Source organism: Notechis scutatus, chromosome 1 (genome assembly GCF_049901735.1).
Source record: "Notechis scutatus isolate UNSWTSFEM ecotype Mainland chromosome 1, rNotScu1.2, whole genome shotgun sequence".
Lineage (NCBI taxonomy): Eukaryota > Metazoa > Chordata > Lepidosauria > Squamata > Elapidae > Notechis > Notechis scutatus.
In genome coordinates this window covers 197,462,080-197,481,249 of record NC_142009.1, presented here as the reverse complement: position 1 = coordinate 197,481,249, position 19,170 = coordinate 197,462,080, and the positions used below count along the sequence as shown (strand labels likewise).

Here is a 19,170-nt window from a genome sequence, read left to right as displayed (position 1 = left end):
TGCTACAGGAGATTGCAATTAATTTCTTTTGCCAAAGAACACTAACGATATTCAAAAGAGTCAAGAAAGTTTTTAGGCTGTTATTTAGTATCAGATTCTGGTAATAATGGTAATAATAATACTAATAATATTACTACTACTACTACTACTACTACTACTAATAATAATAATAATAATAATAATAATAATTGGTATTACCCATAGAAGAGAATATTTGTAACTCAGGGTTGAAATGGGGGCGGTGGTTCCTTGACACTCTCTGAGTTTGGCTGTTTTCTTGCAGATGTTTCATTACCAAACTAAGTAACATCAGCAGTGCATTGATGATGTTATCTAGTTTGGTAATGAAACATCTGCAAGAAAACAACCAAGCTCAGCATCAAGGACTCCACAATAACAGAGGCCTTAAGTGCAATTGACAAAACCACCATTGGGCAATTGCAAAAGGCAGCTTTACTTGGGAGCAATCCTATAATACCATCATTCAGCAACATCTGCTTATCCCAAGTCCTTGGGAAGGAATCGAAAGATGGATAAAAATGCCAAATAACGTGAGGTTGATAATGCAATAAACTATAATAATAATAATATCATATTTTTCATAGGTACTGATGCTTTGTCTAATATAAACTCTTTACTAAACATATTGATCTTTAATCTTAATAATAAACATTGATTTTATTTAAACACTTAAATTCAATTATACAATTTCATGCCGGCATTTCTAGAGTCATGAATGGATATATGTACAGCACATCCTGGCTTGTGTAACTTAATATGAGATGGAAATAACATATCTTTATATGCAATATAATATTAGCATTATTTATCAAGGTTTGTTGCTTCCAAGCAAGACAGGATTTCCAAATTCACAATCAATATGAGATTATTTATTTGCAGTTTTTGCTTATTTTGATGTAATAAACCAGGTTTGGATATTATACTAATGAAGAGAAATGATGCTACCATCTATTCATGATACCACATAGCCTAACAATTACAAAATGAAAGTAAGATATGAATGCTATCTTGGAAATAGCCAAGTTAAAAGAAAAAGATACGTTTTAAGCATCTCACAGATCTATGTTATTAGATCATAAATTTGAGTTCCTTTCCTTCAAAATGCATCGTCCCCTTGTGAGTGACATGCTGTGGAGGTCATATAACCCTCCCTCCCAATCCTCTTCTATTTTTGCTTTTAATCTCAATATAGTACTAATCCTTATTCATTCATTACAGGGTTCTTAAAAGTATAAAATGTAGAATTGGTATATTGCTATCTACAATGATTTTGTCTTTCCTTTTAAAATAGGGGGTCTCCAACTCCTGGACCACAGACTTGTTAGGACTGGGCCACATAGCTGGAGGTGAGTGATGGGTGAGAATTAAACTGAAACCACCTCTACCATCCCAGGTCTGCAGAAAATTTTTCTTCCACAAAACTAGCCCTTGGTGCCAAAAAAGTTTGGGGACCACTGCTTTAAAGCACCTCTGGTTTACTGCCCCAGTTTCTTCAGCTGCTTTGCAAAAATCCAACATGGATGTGCAGAATTTATCAGCATTCTGTTCTCTGAAGCATTACCCATAGTTTAGGAGAAGTCATATACAGAGACTGGGATGCTGGAATTTTCACTTGCCTGCATTTGGTTACTTTCGCACCTATTTAAAATAAATATAGAAGAAATGTATGAGCAAGAGTGGGCAGGTCAGGAATGGAAATCTGAATATCCTCTTAAAAACAGAAGAAAAGTTACCTTCTAAAACAATAAATTCAGTTAGGATATAATGCAGGTTACTTGAAAACAACACAATTTTATAAATCAGAATCAATTTCTTCCTCCAAGTAGAATTCCTAAGATAACAAATATTGTAATCAGGTAGCTAATTAGACAATTCTGTTCAATATAGATTCAAATACCATAACATACCATACTTTTTCATATATCACATGTTTGGTCATCTTTGCTACTACTAATATTTCTGTGTTGGAAGCACTTCAGTGGTGGAAGGATTTGCTGGTAATATCACTATTGCCCAGGAGACATCCAGTTGGTGGCTCCTTTTATGTCACTTTATGTCCCATAAAGTTGCTCACCAAAGTGGTACTCACCTATCTACTCATGGTCGCCCACTTTTAAACTGCTGGATTGGCAGGAGCTGCAGTGTGTAAACCAGTGGTGGGATTCAATTTTTTTTTACTACTGGTTCTGTGGGCGTGGCTTGGTTGGCGTGGCAGGGGTAAAATCTGTAAAATCTCCAGTCAGAGGTGGTATTTGCTGGTTCTCCGATCTACTCAAAATTTCCGCTACTGGTTCTCCAGAACTGGTCAGATCCTGCTGAATACCACCTCTGGTGTAAACGGAGCTCACCCCACCCCGTGGCAGCAACGGGTCTCAAATGCAAGCCTGCCAATCGTCACCTCACCCTACCTCATGAGCCACTGTGCTCCTTGTCGTCTTTGCTGATGTTACTATATCTTCAGGGTAGTAAAATCAAAATGGATTGCAAAGAAATTTAAAAAAAATCTGTCCAAAATGGATGAACAGACTTTACAATGACAAATGCAAGTAGTTCATTGTAAACAAATGTAAAGAGATCCACACTGGAACAAAGGAAGGAAACTTCACCTATACATTGATGGGATGCTTACTGACTGTGACAAAACAGGAAGAGGATTTTGAAGTCATATCTCAATGAAAATAATCAGGGAGCAGTTGCTGTAAAAAGAGCACTTGTGTTGCAAGATGTCAATAGTGAAGTGGACCTGTCTTATCCTTTCATCAAGGAAATGTTCTTCTGCTTTCTGTAGGATCTTGTCTGCTCTGTAACCAACCCTTGACTGTGGATTGCAGCCATAGGTTCATTGGGATGAAGCTCTGTTGTCTACACCTGAGGTTGAAGCGTAGGTGATTCCTGTAGTCTGCTACATTTTTGCTGTCTTTTCATATTCCAGCACCTGCCTCAGGGTTTCTTCCTCAAAATGTGTGGCAACATATCAGTGAGGATTCTCAGTCATCCTGGCAGAGTTGTCTGGAAGCTGAGTCATGGCAACTGTTATTTCTTTTCTTGTTGGTTCGAAACATTTTGCTCCTTATCCAAGTAGCTTCTTCGGTCTGAGCAACTTGGTTAGGGGGATTCCATATATTCCTACAGGGAGATCACCTAATCTGGTGAGTAGGCAGAGAGTTGCTGGGGGTGGATTGGTGTTTATCAGTCATCAGTAGCAGGGCTTAAATATTGGCTGTTGGAAAGTAGCAAGGAAAGAAAGTTATTGGCCTCAACTGCAGACTTGAAAAATATCGTACATCAGGGGTGTCAAACTCAACGCCCGCGGGCAGAATCTGGCCCATGGGTGCTTAGATCTGGCTCAGGGAGCCACCCTGGAAACAGCAAAGAACCAGTCCACGGTGCCTCTATGGAGCTGGCAGAGCTCTCGGGCCACCACAGGTGAACTGACACAAGTGATGTTGAGCTGGCCACGCCCACCCTGGCCATGCCCATCCATCCCCAAGGTCAAATGTAACCCTGATGCGGCCCTCAATGAAATTGAGTTTGACACCCTTGTTGTAGGTGATAAGCAGCAGGAGGAAGCACTATCACCAGTTTGTTTTTCAGTACTTGGTATTTAGTAAGTGGCCATTTTATGAATGTCCCCAGCTCAAAATCATCTTTGTAGATCAAATCCAAAGTACTGCACAGCCCGAATGGTTTGTTTAGTCTTAGTTTACTAAATAGAGACCAAAGTTGACATTTGGTCATTCACATAATATGTTAAGATTGGTGATCCAAAACTTTTAAAGTGAGTGGGCATCCTTTGGAGATTGAACCTAAAGAATTATCCAATATTAACCAACCAAAACAAAAAAATAAGGATGACCAGAGATTGATAGCATTTTATAATTTAAACTTTTTAAATATAGCTCTTTGCTGCCATCTATTGGTCAAATGAAATTTTGCAATCCTAATCTGCTAACTGTATGCACACACATGAACCTGTCATTCAGACTTTAGGCAATTGTAGCAGACAGTTTAGAAAGAAATTGGTATCTGATGCAGCAAAACTATAGAGGACAACAAAGATCACTTTTACAGAAGTATACAGGAACCAATATCTAGTATTTTTAAAGTCCAGAATGACAGTTGATATTGGCTCAGGAAGATGCCTCCAGAATTCATTGAAGTATAAGTCAGACTAGATTCTATTGTTCTAGCCAATCTCAATAATTTTAAGCAATTTTAGGCAAATGTAGAGTTGATTTGATTAGGTCTGTTTTACCTAGTACAGCTGATAAAAACCTACAAAAAATTTACTTTTGCTGGAGGTGTAGAAACATAATCCAAGGCTCCTCCTCTCAAACAATTCAAAATGGTTTTCCATGAACAAAATACAGGTGAAAAGGGTCAGAGACTTTGTGCTCTTGGTCTAAACAATTATCTGCAAGGCAGAAGAATGAAATGACACCATCATTATAGGTAAAAAAAAAAAAGGGGGACCTTGAGGTCTGCAAAACTTCTGCAAAATATATTCTTGTTTTTGTATTTGGTGCTTCTGGGTCCCTAATTTTTTAGTTCTTTGTAAAAGACCAAACAGAGACCGTGGGAAGCTTCTGTGCAAACATGTTCCAAGAAGCAGCTGTATCTCATGAAAGCTCTATTGTTCTAAACTATATGCTGGGCTCTCTATTTATACCCTTAAAAAACCTTTTAGGGTCAGCTGCTTGTGCTAAAACAAAATTGATAATTATTAGCCATCAACTGTAAGCACTGTGACCATTGCCTCTTATCCTGGAACGAGTTACATTTTGGTGCCTGTGTGCTGCACAAAATGAGGAGCTCCTTTGAATAGCTTTCTTCTAATTGCAGTTGTCTGAACAAAGGAACACAACCAAAAGAGAAGCTACATTTTGTAACTGGAAACCATAGTAGAAAGTAGCTAAAATAAAACGGCCAGGAAGAAATACGTTATGTAGCAGGAGGGAAAGTTTCTGAACTCCCAAAGCTGGAGCAGCCTTTTGCTGCTGTCATTCCTAGCTCAAGTTATGGTGGTTGATAACTTGAACAGATTTCTCAATACTTTCAATTTTTGCAAGGGGAAATTTGAGAATATGAAAGCAGACACAGCTCCTATTTTTAAAAAAAAGGCTCAGAAAGCCGTTTGGCTCAGGCAAATTATATGAATATCAGAGCAAGAGGAGAAATCTTAAGTGGAAGAGCAGCTGTGAATTTGGCTCCTCCTAGGAGGAAGCTCCTGAAGATAATATTCTGTTTCTTCCTTTCCGTATCATTAAACATAGTGCCTTAAAAGCAGTGTAATATTCCAGATTCCAAACCATTCTGTTGAGATTCAACCTGAATTGTTTCTTTTACATTTAAGTATTCCAGATTGTATTATAATGCACGGGGATTACCATATCTGGTTGACAAAGATCAAAATGCAGAAAAGTGATGCAGAAAAGTACAATAGGATTGGTGGTTTTTTTTTTTTTTTTTTGCTATTTAGTGGTGGTCTGAATTTCTGCAGAAGTTTGATAATCCAATTTGTGTACTATTAAAGGAATGTAATAAATCAGAAATGCCTTGGCTGTAAGAAGTTTCCTACTGGATTTCCAGAAATGTGCAATGACACTAAACCATGGTTTAACTGTTGTTTGTTGAAAATGTATTTAGCTGGGTGCATTCATATATTCATGCTGAGTCATTCATTAAGAATGATAAATTATACTTGTGAATTCCGATGATATACTAAAGCTCAACTGTGCTACATGCTAACTGGAAAAATCTGCTTGGTGAAACTATATCTTTTTCTTCAATCAGCTACTGAAGTATTTAGGATTACAAAAACTAGGTTGTTACCTATGACAAACCATGGATACCCATTCTGGTTTTTGTAAACTCTAGATCAGGAGTGTCAAACTCATGTCGTCATGGCAGGATCACGTGACGTATCAGGACTTTTTTCCCCTTTGCTAAACTGGGCAGGGGATGGTGCCAGCATGTGATGCATCTGGCCCACTGGCCGGACTGAGTTTGACAGCCCAGCTCTAAATGGCAGCCGCTTGGGATTCAGGCCAGAATTATTTTATTTATTTGTCAATCACTTACAATATAATAGATATAAGTATAAATATGAGTAAGAATAATACAGGAAATAGGTACGATTAAATGGGGACAATAGGACAGGAACAGTAGGCACGATGGTGCACTTATGCACACCCCTTACAGACCTCTTAGGAATGGGGTGAGGTCAATAGTGGGTAGTTTGAGGTTAAAGGAAGGGGGGTTAGAGGATGTAACAACAGAGTCAGGTAGTGTATTCCAGGCATTGGCCACTCTGTTGCTGAAGTTGTACTTTCTGCAATCAAGTTTGAAGCGGTTTACATTGAGTTTTTATCTGTTGTGTGCTCTTGTATTGTTGTGGTTGAAGCTGAAGTAGATAAGGCTATGTCTTCAATTAAAGTGCTGCATGGGAGTAAGGAAGGGGAATATCATGCTAATTAGGCAAACATAGCTTAAGTCAAAAGAATAAGCCATGTAATGGGTTAGTGGGATGTGTAACAGTCTTGTTCCCACTGGCAGAAGAAAAATTGTCTTCAGGATGACATTTTAAATCAAGGTATCCCATTTCTTGAGCTCACACTTTAAACCATGCCTTATCTCAGGGTTATGCTGAGATAACCATTCCCTGATTATGTGAACAAGACATTCCAACATATTTCAGCCACACCTTCTGGGACTTCACTACTTAATGGGCATTAAATTCTTCCAGAGATAACTGTTCTTTTATTTACATCATCTGTCAACACAGGATGAAAGGGAGACGAGTCAGGAGCTTCTAATCTTGTCTCTTGCAATTCACTTCAACCTGAATAACCCTTGGAATATGTACGCAAGCCAGATGGCAAAGTTTGTCCAAGTCAGATGATTCTATAAAATGGGGAGAGGAGATTTTCCCCAAGGTTATGGGCCCATGCAGAAAAACACTGGGAGTTCTGTGGGGTGGAACCCGTTGATCAAGGACAGAATCTGCATCATGACAAGAATGGCTGTTGTTTTTCTTTGCATCTATTTCTTTACTGGTATATGTTCTGTATACAATGTGAGTGTAATTCTAATGGAGCATTTAAGAGCGGGAGGAATGCAGAGAACTAAGTGAAATTATAAAGAGATTCTTAGTTTGAAATCCGAGGACCTCAATCCCAACCTGTTATGTGTGAACAATCATACTCACATGTGCAAAGTTCAAACTACTTTATTATGTTCTGCCTATAATACAGGAATTTCCCTAATCTGGCAATTTACTCCTGGGAACAAATAGATAAGTCTTTAAAGAACTAAAGGGGTGGGTGGGTCAGACCTAGCTCTTTTGAGGTTGTGCAGTGACTCCAGACTAGTTCCACATTTGATCCTTCTTTCCCTCCAGGCTGGGTGCTTCCCAACACAACCATCTGTAATAACTTTTCTACAGCTGTATTTTGTTCAGAATTAAAGGCAGCTTAGATTTATAAGACTATGCATTAATTTGTTCTCCGTGCTTTATGTTAAATGACTACAAAACCTACTTAGATTCACACATCTTATTTTTATTTATTTATATTTATTAATTTTGTTTGCTGCCCATCTCACTATGAGTTAACTTTTAAATATGATTTGTTGACCACTATTTATAACCACTATTTATAAACCAAAATGGCTTGATCCCCATGTTGTGATACACTAAAAGAAAGCAAATGATACTATGGGGTGTAATGATTTGTAAATCATGAAAGATGACTAAACAAAACGTGAGAAATTTGCTTAAGAAAATGGTAAAACTGCTTGGCCTAAAGGTGTGGACAACAATATGGTACGGGCTAGGAGCAAAGTAATCATAGAGATTATTGCACTCCATGATTAAAAGCTTTCAGGATTTTTGAAATGGCTTCATCTCTCATCTTTTCTAGTAAAGTTTTTAAAGAATTCAACTGATCATTATTCTGGTCTTCTTGTGGAAGGGAAATTGGTGTAATTCCAAATAAGGAAAGATTTTCAACTGATTCTACTCACAAAATATAATTGACAAAGTAGCAGACAGACTGATGTTATCCTGTATGTTCCAATATTAAAAGACCCTCCAGAAACTATAAATGTTGGGACATAAAAGACACCAGGGGAACGATACATAGATAAGTAAGATGTCTGCAGCTAGATTGATATAAACCAGTAATTTCTCACAACAACAGGGCTAATTGTGAGTTCTCAACTAAACTAAAAGGGTTGCTTTCAACTTTGAAGGTCACACTAAATTGTGATGAAGACATCAAACACAGAATTTTTTTATTTTTTAGTATTATGCAGCAAATTAAATCAATATAATTATAAAGCACCAGCCTATCAAGATTGTGTTAACTGTCACTTAAAATTCAACTGTTACTGATGCAGTTACTTATAAGTAATTCTTATTAAATGGCCGTTCTGAATAAACAGGTGATTCCATTGTTTAGAGAGATATATGCAGAATAATCAAACTGGACCAAAATGTTAAATAGCTACATTTGTGTACCAGAAGAAATAGTTCTATTATAAAGATGGTAGGTTCATTTTAAGATTACCATCTTTCAAAAGTCTTAGGCTCTTTGAAATCAGTTACATACTGGTAGTCCTTGACTTACAACTATAATGGACATTATGGCCATAAGTTGGGAGGATTGCAAAAGGAATCTTCATGTGATCTCTTTTATGATAGTCATAAAGCGGACACCATGGTCATTAAGTGAACCCATGATCTTGCTGAAAACTGGAAGTAACTGCCGATTTTTGACAACTGTGGTAAAATATGATCATGTGACTACAGGATGTTAAACAGCTATAAATGTGGCCAGGATACTGAGTGCCTGAGGTTTGGTCATGTGACTGCTAAGGGGAGGCAACCATCAGACTTACCGTATATGCCGGCGTATAAGACGACCTGCGTATAAGACGACCCCAACATTTCCACTCAAAATATAGTTTGTTATATACTCGCCCCTCTTCCGCACGCCTTCCACTTTTGCACTTTTTTTTTTTTGAGGCACTTTTTGTCTACGTGGAACGAATCCTGTGAAGCCAAAGGAGCAGCCAGCCTTCTCCCAGCTCCCAAGGAAACGAGGCTCGCACCGCCGGGCTCCGCTGAGGTATCCGGCTGGGGCTGTCAGGAGTTGTTACCGCTGGCGCGGCTCCGCGCGGCTCCAGTCCCGTGTTGCCTCGGGAAGGGAAAGGCAAAAAGGAAGAGCCGCGGCTTTGCCTTTCCTTCCCGAGGCAACGCGGGACTGGAGCCGCGAGCCGCGCCAGCGGTAACAACTCCTGACAGCCCCAGCCGGATACCTCAGCGGAGCTCGGGCGGTGCGAGCCTCGTTTCCTTGGGAGCTGGGAGAAGGCTGGCTGCTCCTTTCGGCTTCACGGGATTCGTTTCCACGGTGCGCAAAAGTGCCTCAGCCGCGGGCAGCCGCAGTGCTTCCCAATTACTATTTGCCGGCGTATAAGACGACCCGGCATATAAGACGACCCCCCCAATTGGAGGCATCTTTTTCAGGGCAAAAAAGTCATCTTATACGCCGGCAAATACGGTACATTCTGGATTGTAAGAGCCTCCAGGTAGGCCTGTTATAACTTAAAATGGTTGCCATGCAACATTAAGTTGAGGACTACCTGTAATCAGATACAAATACAAATACAGGTAGTTCTCATTTAATGATCATGATTGGGACCAGCAATTTGTTAAACAAAGCAATTGCTGAATAAAACTGCAACTGCGTTTCTTTGTTTTATAGACCTGCAAAGTTTGCAAATGCAAGGTTTGATCGTAAAATATTTTTTCATCAGTGTCATAACTGCAAATGGGCTAAATAAGGACTACCTGTGAAGCATTATTTATTGGCTGAATTCAAATTCCACAACTCCAAATAATTATGAATTTACTCATTCTAGAAATCAATCGTGAGACGGACAGCTATATAAAATGTAAAAATAAAACAAAATGTTTGATTTTCTCTAAAAGGTTTTGATTTATTTTTTAAAGCAGGGCTGAACTGTTCTGTCCCAACGCTAATTTGATGGAGGGCAAAAAACACAGGAGAAAGGCAGCGAGAGAAAAAAAAGTTGGAAGAGTTACAACAGATTGAGTAAGAGAAAGTTCTGTGTAAGTGATCAGTTCAGACTTCTGGCACAGAAGAGTAAAAATGACAGATAAAAGAAATCCCTTTCTACAATAAGTTTAGGCTTTTGGCTGACAGAAGGCAGTGGAAGACTGGATTCAAGCCATAATGCAGTTTATTTGGGTTTGACTCATATCCTTCAGCTGACAGAAAACTTTTTATATACATGAAATCTGCTGTCCCCATTACAGATCTGTTGCCTATTTCAGGTTAGCAATCCCCTTAAATCTCCTCTAGCTAGACAATTTTATAGGCCTTGTTGCTACTGTTGGATGAAGTGGGAAGAGGAAAGAAAATAGAGCATTAATCCTAGAATGAGTAATCAATGTTATGTGGGAACAGGAGAAGAGGCATCCAGAATATGCTGCATTATGTTTAGGTGCAAGCAGGGAAAACTTTTCGCTCTAATGCACAAATCCTACTAAATTAAGAGGAAAAGTAGTTCTCCATATTATGTTTTGCTCTTTTGCTGCTTCCATGTACAGATAATTCTCGATTTACAACTATGAACGAGACAAGAATTTCTGTTACTAAGGCAGTTGTTAAGCAAATCACATGGTCACTAAGTGAATCCAGTCCCCCCCACTGACTTTGCTTGTTGAAATCTAGTTGGAAAGGTCACAAATGATAATCATATAAACCCAAGGTGCTCCAACTGTCAAAAATACATTGCCTGTTGCCAAGTGCCTGAATTTTAATCACAGGATTGTGAGGATACTATACTGTGATGTTCACGTGAGGACCAGTTATAAGTCACTTCTTTCAGTTTCCGTTTAACTTCAGTCACTAAACAAATGGTTATATAAGTTCAGAACTACATGTACTCCATGGATTTATTCTTGTGTAACTCACCAGAAAGATGGTCCTGAAAAAGAGGAAAAACAAATAAAATCTGTTTGAAAAGATTTTTATAAGTATCTTTTCTTTTTAAAAAAGGAAAATAAGATATAGTTAGAATTCAGCCAGATTTATTTACCAAATACTTAAAAAGTATTTTTTACTCAAAGGACAAGATATATGAGTCACCTGAAGGCAGGTAAAAAAAACAACTATAAAGATGTTCTTTTTTTAATGACAACTTTTGAAGATTCTGCCTTCATCAAAGGGGAACGTTTAACTCCTCTTAAAACACCTTCCCCCGCATTTTTCAATCCCAACGCTTACCCCGCTTTGCAATCCTGAAAACCCCTCAGGTGAAAAACCTGGTCTCTTGGGACCACAGCAATGAACTCCCAAGTGCACACAATGGCACCGCTTATATCGTGTGTGGAAGCCGGTCGCAACACGCAGGTTATTTCATACTTCGCCGATACATACCCGAGATGGCTTTCTTTGAACCCAGCCAGCAAAAGGACAAATCCCTCACAGATCTTGAAAAACAACGTGCAGTAGCAGACAGATGTCAGTTGCATCCCCCCCCCCACTTTCGGCCGACTGACTCCACGCCGCTTCCTCAGCCCCCTTTGAGTATCATGCCTCCCCCATCCCGGGCTTCTAGTTCGCCTTGTGTTGATCCTGGGAAGGAGAGGGGGAGGCAGGAATGCCAAAGGCCGGGGCTCTAAAACCCGGCCTGCAATCCTGCTGAGCCTCTTCCTGCTAATTGGTCCCAGATAGTTGTGCCTTTTTTTTTTTTTTTTTTACCAAGCAACAGGAACTTTGGCCGCCCGGGGTGGGGGAGGGTGAAGTGCGGGCAGGAACCGAGGAGGACGTGGGGGGGGGGGGGAATGGGGTTGCCGCGGTGAGTTGGCCGCGCCCGGGGGTGGGTGGGTTTGGCTTAAGCTGCGGAGTCTCAGCCCAGCCTTGCCTTGCCCTGCCGTCCAAATCCGATGGGGTGGAGGAGAAAAGGGGAAGACGCGACGCATCCATTTGCAACCTGGAAACCCCTTCCCTTCCCCCAGCACGAGACTGGCTGCTCAGGGTATAGGCGGCCTTAGGGAGAGCCGCGGAAGGCGGGGACTGGGGCTGCTGGCTTCCAATGAGCTCAGCCGCCTTGCTTTGCTTTGCCTGCCCGGCGCTACTGGAGGAGTCTCGGTCGAGAGACTCTCCGAGAGACCCCGAAGCGCCTTCTTAGAGGCGCTGGACGGCCAAGGCAAGGCGGTAAGTGCCCGCTCGCACAACGGCGGCGGCGGCGGCAAGCAGGGCGCTTCCCGAGCTTCTCGCTTTGCACCGCCCAGACTTCCCCCGCCTCGGTGTTTACAGCCTTTCCTATATAGAAATAGAGGTAACCGTGTCTATTGAATGGAAGCAAAGCGGGTCGAAGTTTCTGGCTGGGGCAAAGGTGCGGGTTCAGTCTGCGGGGAAGATTTGAGGCTCCCCGCTTTGAATTCGGGGTGCCGTCTCTGGCGTTGCAGAAACGCGGACGACCACGAGGCGGCAAGGAAGCACTGGCGTTTTCTGTCCCCCCCGTTTTGTTCACTTCTCGTGATCCTCGAGATTATTTTATTCGCAGCCGGATCGGGTAGCCCTCTGGGAAAGGTGGAAGCCCAGGTGAGGGTGGAGCTGGGCAGAAGGGAAAAAAAAAAAAAAGGCTCTAAAGCTGCGCGTATCGGATTCCATTGTGGGCATCGGAGGCTGGCATGGACGGCGAGGTTTTCAAGGGCCTAGAGGCGGTGCGGGGCCGGCGAAGCTAGAAGCAAAAACAATCTTGATCTTTACCTCACAGGCGCCAGAGGAAATCGAAATGACCACGACGTGGCGTTCAAACTGGACTCGGGAATTTGAGGGGAAAAGAGGGGATCTCGCCCAGTGGATGAGCCATAGACTTGGTAAATGGGTTTTATGGAGTAGCCAATGTTCTAAAACGGGCTGCGTGGTAGTACATAAGGACAAGGTCAATGGTTAACGGAAAGAAAAGAGTTCTTCTCGAGTGGCATGTGTGCCCAATTGTCAAAGGCATCTTCTGAGTGTCACTTTCACAGGTGGCAATTTTTATACATGGCTGGAAGAATGCTGCAACTTACTTGAGCATGATAGAAGTCAACATGCATGTGTGGGAAAACAGACTAAAACAGATCAGTTGTTCGAGATGTGTTGTATTTGTGGGATGTGATTTTCCTAGGGTTTTTTTTGGGGGGGGGGGGAGAGGATCATGAAACAGCACAGTTATAAGAGAAGTTGGCAGCAAGCTTTAGTCTGGGTCACTTCAAATTTGTGCATTTCTCTTAGAATAAAGAATCTAAGACCTAGGCAGAATGTTTTAATGTCATCACTGAGTTAATCTCCAGTACTGTCATCCTAGCCCCCTTGACATTAGAAAGCAAGAATTTAACATTAGAAAGTTATTTTTCAAGTTAAACATTGATCACAGGAGTATGCTCTGAATGTTCTGTTTGGAAATAGGATATAGAGCAGAGAGGGAGGTAGTTAATACTGTTGTATATTGATCATCTTGGAAAAATAGGTTTAAGGAAGATTGAGGCAGTTGGTATTATGGTTTTTTTTTTTTTAAAGGAAGGCTAAGCTTATAGTGGTGTTTCCAAATGGAAATGTTCCAAATAGGCTTTTGTATGAAAAGGTGAAATATTTTTGGCAGACAAGTAGACAAGCACATTTTATTTTTTTCCTCTCAGTTAAGTGTGCTTATTGTGTATCCTACTTACAAATGATGATGTCTGTGTATTTGAAAAAATTTCAAGATTAAATGTTGTTTTGCAACATAGACAACTTATTTTTTTGTATTGCCTTTATCAAGTAAATATCTCTAATTAGAAGTGGAAAGGCACAGAATCAGATGGCATGTTTCTGCCTTGGTTAATTTGACATTTGACAATTAGAAAGATGAAGGCAACAGAGTTGCCCAGTGAGGGTAAGGAAAAAGAAGAGATAATCTGTGCAAAAGGAAAGGTGTCCAAGGTAGTCCTGTTCTCAGTAAGACCTGTGGATTTAGTTCAGGTTTAATGGATAACTTACTTCAACGTAAGTTTTATGTAAAACCTTTCTTTTCTGTGTATTGTTGAACAGCCTATTTGCTCAAACAAGTTGAGTCAAGCATGATTTTAAGGCTGTGTTAATATATTGTGCTAAGACAGAATGTGGTTTGTTTGGTTTTGGCTTACGTTAGTACAGGCATTTATCTATTGTAAATCATGTCTTAGGGCATGCTGTTAGAACCTAGCCATTTGTTTCCAATAAACCATGGCTTGATTAGTGTAATACGTGAATTCCTTTTAATCCAATTCTTGTTCCACAAATATCCCTGGCATTGTCTACTGTATCTTTGCAGCAGTTGGACCTCTTTGGGGTGTCATTCCAATCCACTGAACAGAGACCTGCAGTGAAGCAAGCAGAACAGTATTTAATAAACTGGCTTCATTTTTATGTTTTACATTGCCAGGTTTTCATTGAGTGCTGTCATTATTATTTGTGTGTTGTTAAGGACAGATATTTCCTTTACTGTGTACTGAGGATTCTTGTCGTTTTACCATTTTTTAAACATACAGTACAAGCTGGTCCTTTCACTCAGAAATGCCTAAACCCCTTAGCCACAAATCTTTTACATAACTGCTGTCAGTCCCAGTAAAATCAGAGGTGTCAAACTGGCGGCCCACGGGCCAGATACATCATGTGCAGGCCACACCTACCTGAGCTCCATGAAGGGAAAAAATTGTTGCAATATGTCACATGACAACAACGTGATGCAAGTTTGACACCTGTGCAGTAGTTGGTTGCCATTTTAGGAATATTTCCTCCAGTAGGGAGTCATAACTGATGAGCACTTTTGTTGGAAAAGCACCGGCAAGGCTTTATTACATCAATACCTCCTTTTCCCCATTGGCCAGGAGGCAGTAGAGATCATGAGTGTAGTCCGCAATCGGGAGTTGGAAGGTATTGCCTTGATACTCTGTTTTGCAATGGAGTGTTTTTTTGAGTCAGACTTGGACTGTGTCCTATACATGATTGGATTTTCAAGTTTTCATAACATAATTAACTAGGAGAGTATAGTTTGACTCACAATTGCTCTTGGCCCAATAAGTATTTGAACAAGCTATCGATACCTCCCTTCCCCAGTTGCTTTAAGTGTGTTAAGTGAATTAAGTTGCTGTCTTTATATACTAAATTGTGACTTGTTTAATGATTGAGAAATGAGTCAGAATCAGAGGTGGTATTCAGCAGGTTCGGACCAGTTCTGGAGAACCGGTAGCAGAAATTTTGAGTAGTTTGGAGAACCAGCTAAATACCACCTTTGACTAGATATTTTACAGTATCCTTCCCCTGACACTCCCACCAAGCCACGCACAAAGAACCGGTAGTAAAAAAAATTGAATCCCACCACTGGTCAGAATTGTTTTGCATTCATGCCACTTGCTAAGCCATGAATTACAAACTGCAGTGACTGAGTTCACATAATATGGACAATCACAAACAAGCAGACAATATTATAATGGGATATATTGAATCAGAACAACCACTGTCTCCTAATGGTTAAATGTTTTATATTTATCCATTTTAGAAATGCTCACTGAGCACATATTTTACATGCAAGTAATGTTGTCTTATCATAGGGCAAGAAGTATTTTTACCAAAAATACCAGAGAGGTTACTGGCTATGTTTTTCAACATACTTAACCACAGTTAATTTGACCAAGATTTAGTAATTAGTTCAGTTGCTTGAGTTTACCCAATATATGTCAGCTAATCAAGCTGAATTTTCATAACACATTGTGCCACATATTGGCCAAACACATTCTGTACTTGCCTGTTGAGTGTTCTCAATCTCTGCCAAACGGAGTTGACAGTGCTAAATTAGATAAACCAGTGCCTGACTTGGTATAAGGAAGGATCCTATGACAGCAAATAAACACAGTGAACTGGTAATTTTCAGCATTTATGGTTATATAAATCTTTAAAATATTTTGTATATAGTTCAATGCTAATCCATCTCTACAAATTCATATGATCACCAAAGTGTTCATGGGAGACTATTGAGGGAAAAATAATTTTTCAAAAGCTACCTGATTAGCAGTAAGTTGAAGACTCTGTTTATACTTTAGCTCTTAAGACTAGCTGTCAGTAGAGAAACTGTTATTGTGGGTGCAACGACTATTAATACTTATGGAATGTTTCCCCAGATAACACTGAAGTTTTGTTGATGATACTCATGGTTCTTTCTTAATACCATTCTGTCATATATAGTTATGACTCCATTGTATATGGATAGCAGTACATACTAGTGACACTGTCTCATATTAAAAGTATCTGACAGTAGGGTATCCAAAGTCCCAAGATTAATAAAACTGGAAAAGATTAATAACTAAATCTTAATTTCCAAGAATTAAGATTTGAAAAATTATTCATACGTGGTATCTAAATCTGGTTCTAAATCTTTAAACAGGGTTGAGCACCTTGAAGATATCTTTAACAACAGAAGTGCTAAAGATGGGATGCACAACAAAGTTTATAGCTACCATATTTGGGCTCCAGAGTCTGGGATACAATTTGATGGCACCAGAGAGTATATTTTATATATGGTGCCATCTTGTGGTCATCTTGATTTTGCAGCTCAGATATAGTAGCGGGCAGAGCTGTGTTGTGTTCATGAGCGGCTCAGGGATCTTTGTTTCCTCTTTCTGGGAATCAGGGTGAGTGTGGTTTGTTAAACAGTACTAAGTCTACTTTAACATTTTGGCTTTTAGGCGGATTTTTTTTTGCTTCAAAATGGAACAAAACAATAATGTTCAGATGGAGTTATTTCACTTTAAAGTAGTAGAAGCCAAGGTAACTGTCAACTTCTCTGAATTATCAACTGCTATAATCCATTTTGAATAAATTTGAAAGACAAATTTTGAACTCATCATTTAACAAGGTTTTTAGAAACTTAACTTGAAACATTCCCAAATGATTGGTAATTGAAATTTATGTTGGATACTGATTCAAAATCTGTGCGTATTATAAAACTAATTAAATTGTAAATGATACTGAGAAGTCGTGCAATTTCCTTGGTACTAGTTTAGTGTAGTGCAGTGATGGCTAACCTATGACACGCATGTCACTCGTGACATGCCGAGGCACTTTGACTGACACGCCTGTTGGTATGGGGAAAACCTGCACATTTAGAGGCTGCCTGTGCTCTGCTCCAATCCCTGCTCCCTGCTTGTTGCATGGAGGCGTGGTGTCACCGCTGCTGCAAGATCTTTGCAGCAGAGAACCAGTTTTAACCACCATAAACTGAGGTTTGTCAGTTTCATTACCTCAGGAACGCTACAGGAGGAAAGGAGATCCATGAGGTTCACAGCCCTGTAAGGTGGCCTTCCGATCCCCACATCCTGCACCTGCAGCCCTGAGACCAGGGAGACGAGTTTCACAGCCCTGTGTGATCACCCCAGCCCAGTCCGTCATAAACCAAATTATTGATATTTCTTGAAGTGACACACGACCCGAGGAAGGCTTTTTCCCGATTTTCGACACACCAAGCTGAAAAGGTTAGCCATCACTGGTGTAGTGTGAACTCAGTCAATTGTGGTTTATTTGGAAAACAAATTATGGGTTGAGATGATGTATGAATCCCAGTGATGATTTTATGTATAAATGACATTGTTGCCCAAACCATAGTATCTCAATGAAAATCTAAAATGATCAAACCTTTAGTTCTAAGCTCCATTGAACTAAAATGAAAGCTTTAATTGGAGTTGTTTTCTCCCTTCTTTTTTTCATATTTTCCCCATTTTTCTTATTGTGGCAACAACAAAAGTGACCCATAAATAATATATTTGGGATGAAGGTTTTCTGCATGGGGAAAACATACTACTTTATTAATGGGTTTGTTGAAATTTCTTTCTAATAGTGTGGTTCTTTTGCTTACTAGGATCAAAGGAAGTTACTATTTCATTTCCATGCTTTCATGGAAATGAAATAGTAACTTCCTTTGATTCCAGTTTGTTATAGTGTTATAGTGTTATGTTTGTTATAGTGTGTGCACACATGTGCATGGACATACACAGTGGTGCTTAAAGATTTTTGAACACTTTGGAAATTTTCAATATTTCTACACAGATATGACCTAAAATATTATCTGTTCTGAATATAAGTCCTAAGACTAGATCAGGGGTGGCAAACTCAAGGCCCACGGGCGGCATCCAGCCCTTGGGGTGCTTAAATCTGTCCCACAGACCTGGCCTGGGAATATTAAATGACTGGCCCACACTGCTTCTGGCGGCTAAAATGGCTGTGTGCACGCCCCCCCCCCGTGCCTCGTTTTCACCCTCCATTGCCAGCTGAAAATGGGTCGAAAAATAGGCCGAAAAATAGGCTGAAAATGGCCAGCAGAGTGCTGCAGGAGGCCATGGAGGGTGAAAATGAGGCGCAGGGGACCACAGGTGGCCCCTCTGCACCCTGTTTTTGGCTGACAGGGTGCTGCAGGAGGCATCCATCTGTCCCGTCCCCCGTCCCCCCACCCCCGCTGGCCCATGGAGGAGAACTACAGCGCTGATCTTGAAGAAATCCAGTTTGACACCCCTGGACTAGATAAAGACAATCCAATTAAACAAATGAGACCTAAACATGCAGTACATACACACCTGCACAAACACATAGACAAATCCATTATGTGCTTTATTTAGTTGTTCCATTGAAAAAAATCAGGGGCAGAGTAGACAGTGAATTATCAACTGTTTGCAGAATTTGTCTGTCAGCTATAAACTTTGGTCTGTAAGAAACCCTAGCATAATATCCAGCTTGCATTACAAAAGGAAATGAAGGCAGTATCTTACATCCTTCAGAATTTCCTTTTAAAAGCTGATTTTATTTATGTGCGTGTGTTTTGGGATATAGAACTGCTATGAGATTTCCTAGTTTTTGAAGAACACTAATGAGGAATTGGATGTTATGATATTTATTTAAATCTGTTTGTTATGACTGTATGTGAAGATTGCTCTTGATGTGCAGGACATGTCTATAACTTTGATAGGGTAGTACTTTGCTCAACAGTATAAAGTACCAGTTCTGCTTTCTTGGTTTAGCTAACCACTGGAATGTCCAAATGATGATAAATTAGGTCTACTACAGA

General features: G+C 40.1%; 1 protein-coding gene and 1 long non-coding RNA gene across 4 annotated transcripts in view; one reads left to right on the top strand and one right to left on the bottom strand.

Annotated features, from left to right (window-relative positions):
* Positions 1-10: 10 nt before the first annotated feature.
* LOC148133155 (uncharacterized) lies at positions 11-11,777 on the bottom strand. The gene is made up of 3 exons (XR_015746532.1): positions 11,334-11,777; positions 11,022-11,034; positions 11-1,659 (listed from the first exon to the last, which is right to left on the bottom strand). It is a non-coding gene; the product is annotated as an uncharacterized LOC148133155 (long non-coding RNA).
* Positions 11,778-11,877: 100 nt separating this feature from the next.
* Positions 11,878-19,170, top strand: part of TANC1 (tetratricopeptide repeat, ankyrin repeat and coiled-coil containing 1) — a 153,437-nt gene continuing 146,144 nt past the window's right edge. The window contains exon 1 of one of the 3 annotated variants that reach the window (XM_026674439.2): positions 11,878-12,266. The gene's annotated coding sequence lies outside the window, so the exon portion shown is untranslated. Of the gene's footprint in view, positions 12,267-12,831; positions 12,935-19,170 lie in introns of those variants that run through there. The other 2 variants (XM_087949930.1, XM_087949929.1) reach the window with 2 other exon arrangements.